The following is a 14812-nucleotide window of genomic DNA, read 5'->3' as shown; positions in this document are numbered from 1 at the left end:
ATAAATTTTAAAAAATCACAGATAATTTTATACATGAAATAACTTAAATTAAAATAAATTTAAAGATAATCCACGTATGATTTACATATACTAAACGTGATTTACATATATTTATCTATAGTTCCCGATGATAATGCGGTTGATGGGATATCAAAAATTGGAGTTGACGCTAGCATGGTTGTATGGGCAGCTCGGATTTTAATTCACAGACAATATGTTACGGGGTAGTGGACTGGAGCATGCATTTCTTTGTCAAGGGATGGAGATATATATATATATAATATAATATATATATATATATATATATATATATATATATATGGATGTATATATTAATGGGTGGATGAATGCTGCAGGTGATGGGTCAAAAAATTTCATCCATATCCGACCCGACCCATCCATCACCCGCCAATCATCCGTTTCACAACGAGTTTTCATCCACAAGTTCAAAAAAAAGAGTTAGCATCTAGATTTAAAATAAAATTGGGTAATCTCAGTTCTACAAACTAAAATTCAATTTCCAAAGATTGAGATTGCAAAATGTCAAATCCAAAAGGAACAAGAAGACAAATCAATAGATCCAAATAATCTGATAACCGTATATCACTCTTCGTGGTGATTATTGCTGGAAAATAGATTGTTGCAAAATGAAGCGTTAACACTGATTGTAAATATTAAATAAAATAATTAAATATAACGATAACCATGTTGTGGTAATCCACTGCCTTAGAAGCGAATTCGTTCAGATGTGTGTAATCGCTACAATGGACGAATGGCCCCTTGAGGTTAGCAGAACTCTCCAAATTCCGTACATTCGAAAGATGGAGTGGATTTGGGTGGTACTATTCTTCTCTCAACTCAAAACAACACCCAAGGAAATTACCAAAGAGTGTTTCAAAGCAAATATTTGCTTAGGGATATTGTTGAAAACATTTTGATGTTTCGATATAACAAATTAAGTTAAATGAATTTTAAGATTTTCCAAATAATTTTCTAAGTATATTCGATATAACTATTCGAATATCAAAACATTACTCCAAATCTTTCAAAAATCATTTTTAATCCTTACTCAAGTGTAAAATTAAGTTTTAATCTTAAAACAATTTCAAAATAATTTTACAAAGTATTTCGAACCATTTCAAAGCCAAAAATTTCAGATTGCTCAGAGGGAACCGATTCCCCCCAAGGGGGTACTGATTCCCCCCTAAATGGTTTGGCTCCGAGAATTTCAGTATGCTCGGAGGGAACCGATTCCCCCCATGGGGTACCGATTCCCCCTTGTATAACGGTCGAAATATTTGAATTTTACACTTAGGGAACCGATTCACCATAGGGGATACCGATTCCCCCCACGCTCCAAGCTGTTTTATTAATTGTTTTCACACTAAAACGGCTATATTATCTTCTCTAATCATCCTCAACGTTCAGAAGTGATTCAAGGTGTATTTAAGCAAGCTTAGAAGCCATTGATCAATAACAAGAAACATCAAGCAATTATAATCAAGAGAAAAACAAAGAGAAAGCATCAAACCTCATGTTTGAGCATTTCAAGCCTATTTTTCATTCAATATTCATTTTGCTTTCAAGAACACTTATTGTGCTCAATTGTATTTATTCTTGAGTGTTCTTTCTTTGTTCTAGATTTGTGCAAACATATTTGTCTTGTGAGGTTTTTCTTGTAAGTTTGCAAATTTGTATTTCTCTTTGAGAAAAGAGTGTTCTCAAGAATTGGGGTATATTCTTGAGGGAGTTGTAAGGTTATCTCATTGGCCTTAAAAGAAAGAACAAATTAGTGAATTTGTTGGAAAATCCTTAGTGTGGATAGCTAAGGTAGTGGACGTAGACTTTGGTTGATAAAGTCGAATCACTCTAAATCGTTGTGCAATTTCTTTCAATTTTCTGCAAAAGCTTCCACCAAAATTTTTATTGCCAATTTGCCCCCTCTTGGCCGATTCAGTCAATCGATTAACTCAACAATTGGTATCAGAGCCTAACTCATTTGAAGGTTTAATCGCCTCTTGAGTCGATTCAGGAAGAATTATATCGATAATAAAAGTCATCAATGGCCTCCGCTTCAAACTTCGACTCCGGTCTCGATTCGATGCCCGTCAACAAGCCTCCTTTCTTCAATGGAGCTAACTATGCCTATTAGAAAAATAGAATGATGTACTTCATTCAAGCAAGTGACATGGGAGCATGGAATGCCGTAGAAGAAGGATACATCAAACCTCTCACTCATCCAAGGTTGTGGAGTGAATGAGAGACAAGAATGTTCCAGCTCAACTCCAAAGCCATCCATATCATTTTTGTGCTCTTGGATCAGATGAATACGGAAGAGTTTCATCGTGTACAACCGCCAAAGAAATATGGGACAAACTTCAAGTCACTCATGAAGGTACCGATGAGGTAAAGAAATCTAAAACTAGTATTCTAACGCATAGCTATGAAAATTTCAGGATGAAACCAAATGAAGATATCAAAGCTATGACGGATAGATTTTCAACGATTGTCAATGGTCTCAAATCATATGGAGAGATCATTTCAAATGAAAAGCTTGTGAGGAAGTTAGTCTACTCCCTCCCAAAATCGTGGCAATCAAAGAAGATGGCAATCATCGAGTCTAAGGACTTAACGTTCTTAACTCTTGAAGAGCTAATTGGGTCACTCCTCACTCATGAAATGATGCTCGAAGATGAGGTGGACCTCGACAAGATTGACGAGACACCAAAGGAGAAGGAGAAGAAGAAAAACATTGGAGTTGCTCTCAAATCCACAAAAGATGAGAGTGATTCGAATGACGATGACGATGACGAGGAAATGGCATTGTTTGCCAAACGGTTCAGAAAAATAATGAGACCTTATCGAGGAAGAAAATTCAAACGAAATGAAGGCCTCAAAAATGAACCGAAAGAGAATGACCCAATCATTTGCTATGAATGCAAAAAGCAAGGGCATGTCAAATATGATTGCCCACAATTGAAGAAAAAAGGTCAATCAAAGAATAAGCACAGGGCTCATGTGGCTACATGGAGCGATGAAGAAAGTTCCGATGAAGAGGAACAAGAAGTAGCTAACTTGTGCTTGATGGCATTCGGGGAAGATTCTAAGGTAACCTCTAACTCATCCGATTTTGATGATTTATCTTATGATGAGTTATTTGAGGAATATAATGGGTTGGCTTCGGATTATGAGAAATTATTTTTAAAATATAAAAATGATGTTTCAAAATTAAAAAATATTGAAACATGAAAACAAACTCATATCCAAAACCAACAACGATCTTGAAAGTAAAATCAATGATTTGCAAATCAAACTAGAAGAGTTTGAAAAGAAAAATTTAGATTTGCAAAATTTACTTTCAAAGATCAATGATGATCATCAAAAGAAAATTGATGATCTTAAAACTTCTTTTGATAAAGTTGGAACAAAACATTTTGAAAAAGGTGGAAATTCAAAATCCAACTTTGTTAGAAAAAGTTTTAGAAACTACAATCATAGAGGTCCCCAAAGAACCTCTAATGGGAAAATCGTTAGAAGTATGTGGGTTCCTAAAGAACTCATTACTACTAAAGATAAAAATATCCTACTCAAATGGATACCTAAGGGGACTAGGATTTTGGAAACTAATGAATATGGACCCAAAAGAATTTGGGTACCAAAAATCAAAAATTAATCTATGTTTGTAGGGAAAGGAGCATTGCTACAAGGCACGGGAAACAAATTCAAATTCATGGTACCTTGATAGTGGATGCTCAAGACACATGACCGGAGACAAAAGCCGGTTCATTGAGCTTAACGCCAAAAATGGAGGAGAAGTGACTTTTGGAGACAATTCAAAAGGTCACATTGAAGGTATTGGTACAATAGGTACTACATCTTCCATACAAATTAAAAATGTTTTATATGTGAATGGATTAAAGCATAATCTATTGAGTATTAGTCAATTATGCGATAAAGGATTCAATGTCTTATTTGAAATTAATGGTTGTAAAGTCATTGACATTGCATCTAATCGGATTATGCTTGTTGGTCATAGAATAGGAAACATATACATGGTGCATTTAGATTCTTTTGATATGATTAATTTATGCGTAGTTGCTAAGGATGAGCATGATAGTTGGTTATGGCATAGGAGACTAGGACATGCTAGTATGAGTGTTTTGCAACGGTTAATTCAAGGAGACCTAGTAAGAGGGTTGCCTAAGCTTAAATTTGATAATGATAAAATCTGTGATGCTTGTGCTAAAGGAAAACAAAAGCGAGTTTCTTTTAAATCCATTAATGATGTATCGACTAGTAGAGTTTTACAATTGATCTATTTAGATCTTTTTGGGCCAACTAGAACTACTAGCTTGGGTGGAAAACAATATGCATTTGTCTTGGTAGATGACTATTCTAGATATACTTGGGTTCTATTTTTAAGTACTAAAGATGAAGCATTAGAACAATTCATCACGTTTTCAAAAGTAATCCAAAATGAAAAAGGTTACTCTATAACTAGTGTTAGGAGTGATCATGGAACTGAATTTGAAAATCTTGGATTTACTGAATTTTGTAACTCTAACGGTATTAGCCATAATTTTTCAGCACCTAGAACACCTCAACAAAATGGAGTTGTTGAGAGGAAAAATCGAACTTTAGAAGAAATGGCTAGAACCATGCTTTGTGAAAATAATTTGCCAAATTATTTTTGGGCGGAAGCCACAAATACCGCTTGTTATGTTGTAAATCGAGTAATGATTAGGCCAATTTTAAAGAAAACTCCATATGGAATTTTCAAAAATAAAAAGCCTAACATTAGTTATTTTCATCCTTTTGGATGTAAATGTTTTGTTTTAAACAACGGTAAAGAAAACCTTGGCAAATTTGATGCTAAAAGTGATGAAGGAATTTTTCTGGGTTATTCCTTAAATTCTAAAGCTTATTGTGTATTTAATAAAAGAACTTTAGTTGTAGAAGAGTCTATACATATTGTTTTCGATGATAATCCCTTCCGAGGAAGGATTCTTGTGTGAATGATGATGTAGGTGTTATAAATACAAATAACGTTAGACATGACGATGAAGAACCATCATCAAAGGAAGAAACGAAAAATGAGGAAACTCATGATCCTCTTGAGAATCCAACCATTGAAGAAAGGGAAGTATCTTATCCAAGAGAGTACAACTATGTAAAGGATGGTGAAATTATAGGTGATCCATCCAAAGGGGTAACAACTCGATCTTCTCTTAGAAATATTTGTAATTATGTTGCATTTATCTCATGCATAGAGCCTAAGAATATTAAAGAAGCATTAAATGATGAACATTGGATTATGGCTATGCAAGAAGAGTTAAATCAATTTGAGAGAAGTAAAGTATGGACATTAGTTGAAAGGCCTAGTAATAAATCTACTGTATGTACTAGATGTGTATTTAGGAATAAGCTTGATGAGAGTGGTAATATAGTGAGAAACAAGGCTATACTTGTTGCTCAAGGGTATACTCAAGAAGAGGGCATAGACTAGGATGAAACATGCGCTCCCGTAGCGATGATGGAAGCAATTAGAATGTTACTAGCATTTGCATGTTTTCATGAATTTAAATTATATCAAATGGATGTTAAATGTGCATTTTTAAATGGTTTTATAAAGGAAGAAGTGTATGTGGAACAACCTCCAGGTTTTGAAGATTCAAAATTTCCATACCATGTTCTTAAATTGACAAAAGCTCTTTATGGCTTAAAACAAGCTCCTAGAGCATGGTATGGAAGATTGTCAATTTTTTTAATTGAAAAAGGTTTTTCAAAAGGGAAGGTTGACACTACATTGTTTCTAAAGCATAAAGGTAAAGATTTATTAGTAGTTCAAATTTATGTTGATGATATAATATCTGGTTCTACTAATGATGTTCTTTGCCAAGAATTTTCTAAGCTAATGCAAAGTGAATTCGAAATGAGCATGATGTGGGAGCTCTCATTTTTCTTGGGACTCCAAATCAAGCAAAGAAAATATGGCATCTTCATCAATCAAGCTAAGTACGCCAAAGATATGCTCAAGAAGTTTGGACTGGAAAATGGGAAACCTCATGACACTCCAATGAGCTCTTCAACAAAGCTTGACTTAGATGAACGAGGTAAATGTGTAGATGTCAAATTATATAGGTCAATGATTGGCTCTTTGTTTTATCTAACTGCAAGTAGACCGGACATTATGTTTAGTGTTTGCTTATGTGCTAGATTTCAATCATGTCCTAAGGAATCACATTTACTAGCTATTAAGAGAATCTTTAGATACCTTAAGGACACTCCTAGTTTAGGACTTTGGTATCCTAGAGACTCTAGCTTTAGTTTGCATGCTTTTTCTGATGAGGATTATGGAGGATGCAAATTAGATAGGAAAAGCACCTCCGGTACTTGCCAATTCCTTGGAAATATGCTAATTTCTTGGTTTTCAAATAAACAAAATTGTGAATACATTTCAGCTGGTAGTTGTTGTGCACAAGTTTTATGGATGAAACAACAACTTTTTGATTATGAAATTGAAGTAGGTACCATTCCTATCAAGTGTGACAATACTAGTGTTATTTGTCTCACTAAAAATCCCATCCAACACTCTAGAACTAAGCACATTGAAATAAGACATCACTTCATTAGAGACCATGTCACTAAGGAAGATGTAGTTCTAGAATTTGTTGATACTTTGCACCAATTAGCAGATATCTTTACAAAACCCTTAGACAATGAAAGATTTTGGACACTTAGGAGAGAATTAGGTTTGACCAACCTATCTTCACTTAGTGTTTAAAATAATTTTGGCACTTTTAAGAATAAATGAAAAATGCTTATAATAGTAATTTTTGATTGCATTTATTGCTATTAGTTAGGGGGAGTTTATGATTCTTGATGAAAAATTAATTTTATGTTCAAATATTGTTTAAAGATTAATTTAATTGTTTGAACATGATTAATTTTCAATATATGAGTTGCCAATACCACTAGAGGAAATTAATTTAGCATTTTGGGTGTTTAAAATCGGATTTTAGCATTTTGGTGCAGAGGGAATCGATCCCCCCATGAGGGAATCGATTCCCCCTTTGAAGGGGAACCGATTCCCCCCACAGGGGAATCGATACCCCCTGGGGTTCTGGTTATATACGGGCAGAACCCTTCAAAATCCTCAAAAACCCTATATTTTCTTCCTTGCCGCCAAACTCTCTCCCTATCTCCATTCTTACCTCAAATCATCGATTTTAATCGGAATTCACTTCAAATATCATCTCCTAAACTTGCAATCATCATTAAAATCGTGCAAACAATATCAAAATCCACTCAATTTCATACTTCAAGGTAAAATTTTCTAAACTCACTATTTAATTGATTTTGAACATAGGACTAGTTTTAATTAGTTCTAGGATGAACTTTAGATCGGGCATTGATTGTTTAGTGATTAGAAACTAGATATTACAACTAATTTCATAAAAACACAAGAATTTTCCAAATTTTTTTTAAATTTTCGAAATTAAAAAAATTGTTAATTTTCAAATTATTGTGTTTTGATTAAATTATGTTGTTGCTATGAAAACTATACATATATTGTTTCTCAAAACCGTATTTTTCAAAAGTTTTCAAAAACTTTGCCCATTAGAATTGATTTAGAGAACCTTGAAATATTGAGGACTCAATTGAGTTTTGGGATTGATTGAATTGCATACATGTGTTTTAAATTGCAGGTTATCCATTCTATTTCGATTTCTTAAACCATGTTCAATCCTAAACGTGTTAGGTCATCATCTAGTCGCTCACACCGTCAACCAAATCCACCTCCAAATTCTCCTCCTATTCAAATTTCTAATCCTAATCCCATTGATCCTAACTTGACTATCCAAAATTCGTGTTTCAATCATCCTGGTCCTAGAAATCATTGTTTTTGGTATTATCAATATTTCGACTCTTACAAAATCCGGGAAGAACGTATTCCTTCTCGTCAAGCTATGTTAGTTATCAATTTTAAATATCTTCATCTTTTACAAGAGTGGAAATTTGATAAACTCTTTGACCTTGAACCCATCGTTTACCATCAACTTGTTCGTATTTTCTATTCTAATGCCGTTTGTGTTAAAAACCAAACTGAAACCGAAACCATAGGAATTCGTTCCTACCTCTTAGGACAATTCTTATATATTGACTCGGCTTACATAGCCAATACATTCGGATTAGATAACGATGGTATTTCAAATGAAAAACAGGTTTTAGGATCTCGTTATAAAAGAAGAGATAGTGCGAGTGTCCTAGACCTACATGAACGTTTTCTTCATCTAATGATTTCTTGGTGGTTTCGACCATCCGGAGGTCGTTATTCTACTCTTAGAGCCTTAGATCTTTGGTGGTTACATTGTTTCGAAAACAATATTAAAATTAACCTACCTCAGATTATTTTTGTTGAAATTGTTGAAACCGTAAATCTTGTTCCTAACAAGAAACTCTGTTCATCTCTTGTTTACGGTTACATTTTGAGTAATCTGTTTTCCAAAGCTGGGCTTAGAGTCGATCTAGATGTCGTTTTTCCCCTTAAGAAACAAATTAACCTTCTTTCCTTAACGAGAGCGGGATGGATTAAGCATAAGGAAATCGGTGAATGGGTTCAATCTTCTGCAAATACTCCGGGAGCTAGTTCTTCACAAGCTCCACCCGAAGCTGACGAAGATCTCGAGCTTGAGCAATTAATGCGAGACATCGATGAAGCCGAAGATGAGCCTGAGCAACCCGATGAGCAGCCCGAGGAGCAAGCACAACAAACGCAACAAATGCCTCCATATTTTCAATCCTTTATGGAGACATTCGATTTCCGATATGCTACCAAAGATTCACGCTTTACTTCTATAGAGTCTCACTTATCCACAATGGGAGCTCAACAATTAGAAATTCTTCGGGAGATGCGTGCAAACAACGAAGCAACCAACGCGCATATTAATGACCTCACTCACGAAATGGCCGTTATGCGAGCTCGTTTTCCTCCTCCTGATCCGGATATGTGATTCTGTGCTTAAATTTAAAACTTTGAACTAAAACGATTATTGCTTCAACTTTTTGGATTGTTTGATTTTGTGACTTTGGATTTGTTTGTTTGAATTTATATATTTTCTTTTGATGGTTTAGTTAAATTTATTGCATCATTTACATCATTATAGCAATATGATCAATTTTGCCATGTCACATTAATTATGAATATTGATTATGAAACTAATGGCTAACGTTTCTCTTGCTTGTGATCTTAGCATCTTATATTATATATAATCAATTGGCTAAATGATTTCAAAACCTTGTTTAAATTCTTTAAAATGTCTTTTTGATTTAACAAAAAGGGGGAGAAGTATTAAATGTGTTTTAAATGATAAATGGGAGAAGTGTTAAAGTAAGGGGGATTAATTTCAAAACTTGATTTCAAAATCTTAAAATTACTAAAATGTTTTCTTATATCAAAAAGGGGGAGATTGTTGAAAACATTTTGATGTTTCGATATAACAAATTAAGTTAAATGAATTTTAAGATTTTCCAAATAATTTTCTAAGTATATTCGATATAACTATTCGAATATCAAAACATTACTCCAAATCTTTCAAAAATCATTTTTAATCCTTACTCAAGTGTAAAATTAAGTTTTAATCTTAAAACAATTTCAAAATAATTTTACAAAGTATTTCGAACCATTTCAAAGCCAAAAATTCCAGATTGCTCAGAGGGAACCGATTCCCCCCCAAGGGGGTACCAATTCCCCCCTAAATGGTTTGGCTCCGAGAATTCCAGTATGCTCGGAGGGAACCGATTCCCCCCCCCATGGGGTACCGATTCCCCCCTTGTATAACGGTCGAAATATTTGAATTTTACACTTAGAGAACCGATTTCCCATAGGGGGTACCGATTCCCCCCATGCTCCAAGCTGTTTTATTAATTGTTTTCACACTAAAACGACTATATTATCTTCTCTAATCATCTCCAACGTTCAGAAGTGATTCAAGGTGTATTTAAGCAAGCTTAGAAGCCATTGATCAATAACAAGAAACATCAACCAATTAGAATCAAGAGAGAATCAAAGAGAAAACATCAAACCTCAAGTTTGAGCATTTCAAGCCTATTTTTCATTCAATATTCATTTTGCTTTCAAGAACACTTATTGTGCTCAATTGTATTTATTCTTGAGTTTTCTTTCTTTGTTCTAGAATTGTGCAAACATATTTGCCTTGTGAGGTTTTTCTTGTAAGTTTGCAAATTTGTATTTCTCTTTGAGAAAAGAGTGTTCTCAAGAATTGGGGTATATTCTTGAGGGAGTTGTAAGGTTATCTCTTTGGCCTCAAAAGAAAGAACAAATTAGTGAATTTGTTGGAAAATCCTTAGTGTGGATAGCTAAGGTAGTGGACGTGGACTTTGGTTGATAAAGTCGAACCACTCTAAATCGCTGTGCTATTTCTTTCAATTTTCTGCAAAAGCTTCCACCAAAATTTTTATTGCCAATTCACCCCCTCTTGGCCGATTCAGTCAATTGATTAGCTCAACAGATATATATAAATGAATGATATTGTCCACTATTTATAGGCTAAATAGATAGGGCAAAATTGTCATTTCTGAAGAACAATTTAATTATATAAATATAGAATTAAAAGGCATTTAGATATAGGTTACAATTTGAGCATTGCCAACATTCCCCCACTAATGTGAATGAATTCTTTCATAAAAATGAGAGCAATGAAGTTAAGACACGAGAAGATCAATAGCGAGATTAGTTGTTTAAGCACCAGTGAACATGTCTGGAACTTGTACATTGTGATGATGAGTAATTCTTCTCTTAGATAAGTGAATAAAACTTGAACTTTCTAAATTATGGTGAACTCATAACACACACTACAGTAAAATAGGTCTATAACGACGTTTTTTAGCTCTATAGTGGCGTTTAAAGCGCCACTAAAAACTTTCCCGGCATACAAAAAAATGTTGCAAGAAACATCGGTTATACAACTGCCACAACTATTATCAGTGTTTTAAGTTAACAAATATCGTGAAAGGACAAGTTTTGTAATGACATTTTAGATACAAACGCCACTAATTATCATGATATATAGTGGCATTTTGTAGAAAACACTGTAAAATGTCAGGTTCTGTAGCGGCATTTTAGGTACAAACCTCGTTAATTGTTATGATATATAGCGACGTTTTTGTAGAAAACCCAACAAAAGGTCAGATTTTGTAGTGACCTTTTAGGTACAAACGCCGCTAATTGTTATTAGTTATGTATATACACTAATTATGTACTCCATTGGTGGTGTTTTTCATCCTAAAATGCCATTAATCAATATTGATTTTCAAAATATTTGTTTTTGCTTTGTATTACCCAAATTTAACATATAACAATATTCAATAACAACCTTAAAATTTAATTACAATTTGAATTAAATTCACTTTGCAATAAGACCTGCACCAAGCATGACATTGGGGTTTGATGTATTGGTGCAACTTGTAACACCTCCAACCCGTACCCGACCCAGATACGAGTCTGAGCTGTCACATTGACCTTTTTAAAATAATATTCTTACAAAATAATAAAACATTGAACTTATATTAAGAAAATATGATAATATATTGTTGAATTATGTTCGTTATAACCAATTTAAGAAAAATATACGTTTTATGAACAGTAAAATATGGTATGAACAGTACCGTGAACAGTGATGAACAATACCAAATGCTAACATTTTCCATAATGTTGTATGGGTATCGATACCCTTGCTACAGTACTGCTAAAGTACTTCCATAAAACATACACAAACTCTTAAAATTTAAAACGTTCATCACTATACATTTACCCTTTACATATATACGTTTTGTTGAAAACATTTTTGATATTTCGATATAACAAATTAAGTTAAATGAATTTTAAGATTTCACAAATGATTTTACAAATTCGATTCAATTAACCGAATATCAAATTATTACTCCAAGTTTTTCAAGATCAATTTTAATCCTTACTAAATGTGTAAAATTGTGATTTGTACTTAAACTATTTTTGAAACAATTTTCACAAAGTATTTTGAACCAAAAAACAAGCCTTAAATCAATTATTCAAAGGCATGCACCGATGCATCAGTACATGCATCGATGCATCGATGAATTAATTGAACATCGAATGCATTCCATGCACCGATGCACTCTACATGCATCGATGCACTCTGAATATTTTCAAAACATCGAATGCATTTGATGCATCGATGCACAATCCATGCATCGATGCATCAGGCTATTTTTCAAACATCGAATGCATTTCATGCATCGATGCACACTTGGTGCACCGATGCATCAAGTGTTCCAACGGTCAAAATATTTGAATTTTACACGAATGCACCGATGCATACTTGATCATGCATCGATGCATGAGACGCTCCACCTAGAAAAATTAATTGTTTTCACACTTAAACGGCTCTATTATCCCCACTAATTATCACCAACGTTCAGAATTGATTCAAGGGGTATTTAAACAAGTTCTGGAGCCATTGATCAATAATAAGAAACATCAATCAACTAGAATCAAGAGAGAATCAAAGAGAAAGCATCAAACCTCAAGTTTGAGTATTTCAAGCCTATTTTTCATCCAATATTCATTTGCTTTCAAGAACACTTTTGTACTCAATTGTATTTATCCTTGAGTGTTCTTTTCTTTGTTCTAGAATTGTGCAAACATCTTACCTTGTGTGGTTTTCTTGTAAGTTTGCAAATTTGTAATCTTCTCTTTGGGAAAAAGAGTGTTCTCAAGAGTTGGGGTATACTCTTGAGGGATTTTGTAAGGTTATCTCTTTGGCCTCAAAAGAAAGAACAAATTAGTGAATTTGTTGGAAAATCCTTAGTGTGGATAGCTAAGGTAGTGGACGTAGACTTTGTTTGAGAAAGTCGAACCACTGTAAATCGATGTGCAATTACTTTAACACTTTTCTGCAAAAGCTTCCACGAAATTTTTAATTGCCAATTCACCCCCCTCTTGGCCGATTCCGTAGATCGATTAACTCAACACGTTTAAAACATTACAAAACTCAATCATATGATTTTACAAAACCGCTTAAAATATATCGGATTCAAATCTTTGTTTACATGCCAACTACTATAAGAATTACAAAATACATATTATTAACTTCTTTTCTGATCTGATCTTTGGAAAGGAGGAACTGACCTGTCTTGCATAACTTTTATCAATCTTTCTCTTCTCGAAACCTACGTGTGAAAAAATCACACGCTAAGTCGTTGACTTAGTGAGGCATATAAAACATATAATAAAAATCATAGAACATTTCACATAACAAAATGCATGCATGTACATATATCATCATTATCACTAACCCATTTATCATATGATCTTATATTTATCATTTATGTGTATCATATAACATATATAGTTTCACAAAGACACATTTAACATTATATAATTCCTGTGAAACATTTCATAACACCAAAAGCATATACATAACATATATTGTACTTGTTATTATCTCTTTATTAGACCATGTACATTACTGAGAACTTTAAGGTATTCGAGTACATTGAACTTGTGCACTATTGCTGTCACCACAGCTCGTATAAGTCCCACTAAGTGGCATATGAAATTTTGTCCCGAAGGACCTGTGAATATGTCCCGAAGGACCTATGAGTTGTCCCGAAGGACCGCGTAAACCCTCAACTCTTGGCATGCCAACTATACCTATAGATCTCGTATCATATATAACATGGGCATTATCATTTGTTCATTTCATATCACTTGTTCTTTCTCTTCTGTCACATACCACATGTATGTGTAACCATATGTCTCATATCATATCACATGTATCACAAGTGCATGTATTCATGTAGATAATTTCATATAGCTTATATAATTTCTCATTTGTTCATGTAAACTCGCATATCATATCATATAACATATATCACATGTTGCATATAATCACATAGCATATAAACTTATACATATATTCATGTACATATTTACATATATTTCGTATATCAATGCCAAATACTTATGTCATATTTTTCTTTATTCATGTAATTCATTATTACATATTACATATACTTATTTCCATTTACTCATGTATTCATACCATTCATGTAACATATGCAATAATATATATCGCATACACTCATGCCACATAAACATCATATAAATCAAAATTCAAATAATATTTAAGGAGTCACTTCTTACCATAGTAACTCCATCATTGGCTCATCGCAAACCAATATTTTTTCGATAATATAAGTACAATTAAATTTGCACTCACCTTAACCTTGCTTTGATTCGATCCTTAATCTTTGATTGTTCCGGAACTTGTTTAGGCTCAATATCTACATAAACATAATTTTTGAGACGATTATCAGAAGCCTAAACCTTATAACTTGATGTTAATAATTTAATCTAGTTTAATGAACCAAAATTTCATTTTTTTTCTTTAGGGGGTATCTCTCCCTAGGGTATCGCTACCCTTATAGATATTTGTAAATTTTGCCCATAAATCATTATTCATGTACGGAAATTCATTATTTCCTACTTCAATTCTTCATGTTTCATTCTCTTTCATGTTCTTAACTCAAATATACATACTTAAACCAATTTCTACTCATTTATCACATCTCAAACCTCAAAATCCCATCTTTTATATAAAATCAATAATCATACCCAATTTTCAATATACTCCAAATTCAATTCTATCACTTCATATCTCTTAATTAAGTTGATAACAAGTCAAATTTAGTTTCAAATTCAACTTATCAACTCTATTTCAAGATTTCACTCAAAAACTCCAAATCTTTA

Source organism: Hibiscus syriacus, unplaced genomic scaffold (genome assembly GCF_006381635.1).
Source record: "Hibiscus syriacus cultivar Baekdansim isolate YM2019G1 unplaced genomic scaffold, ASM638163v2 tig00110482_pilon, whole genome shotgun sequence".
Taxonomy (NCBI): domain Eukaryota; kingdom Viridiplantae; phylum Streptophyta; class Magnoliopsida; order Malvales; family Malvaceae; genus Hibiscus; species Hibiscus syriacus.
The sequence above is the reverse complement of the archived record's forward strand: the minus strand, read 5'-3'. Positions refer to the sequence as shown.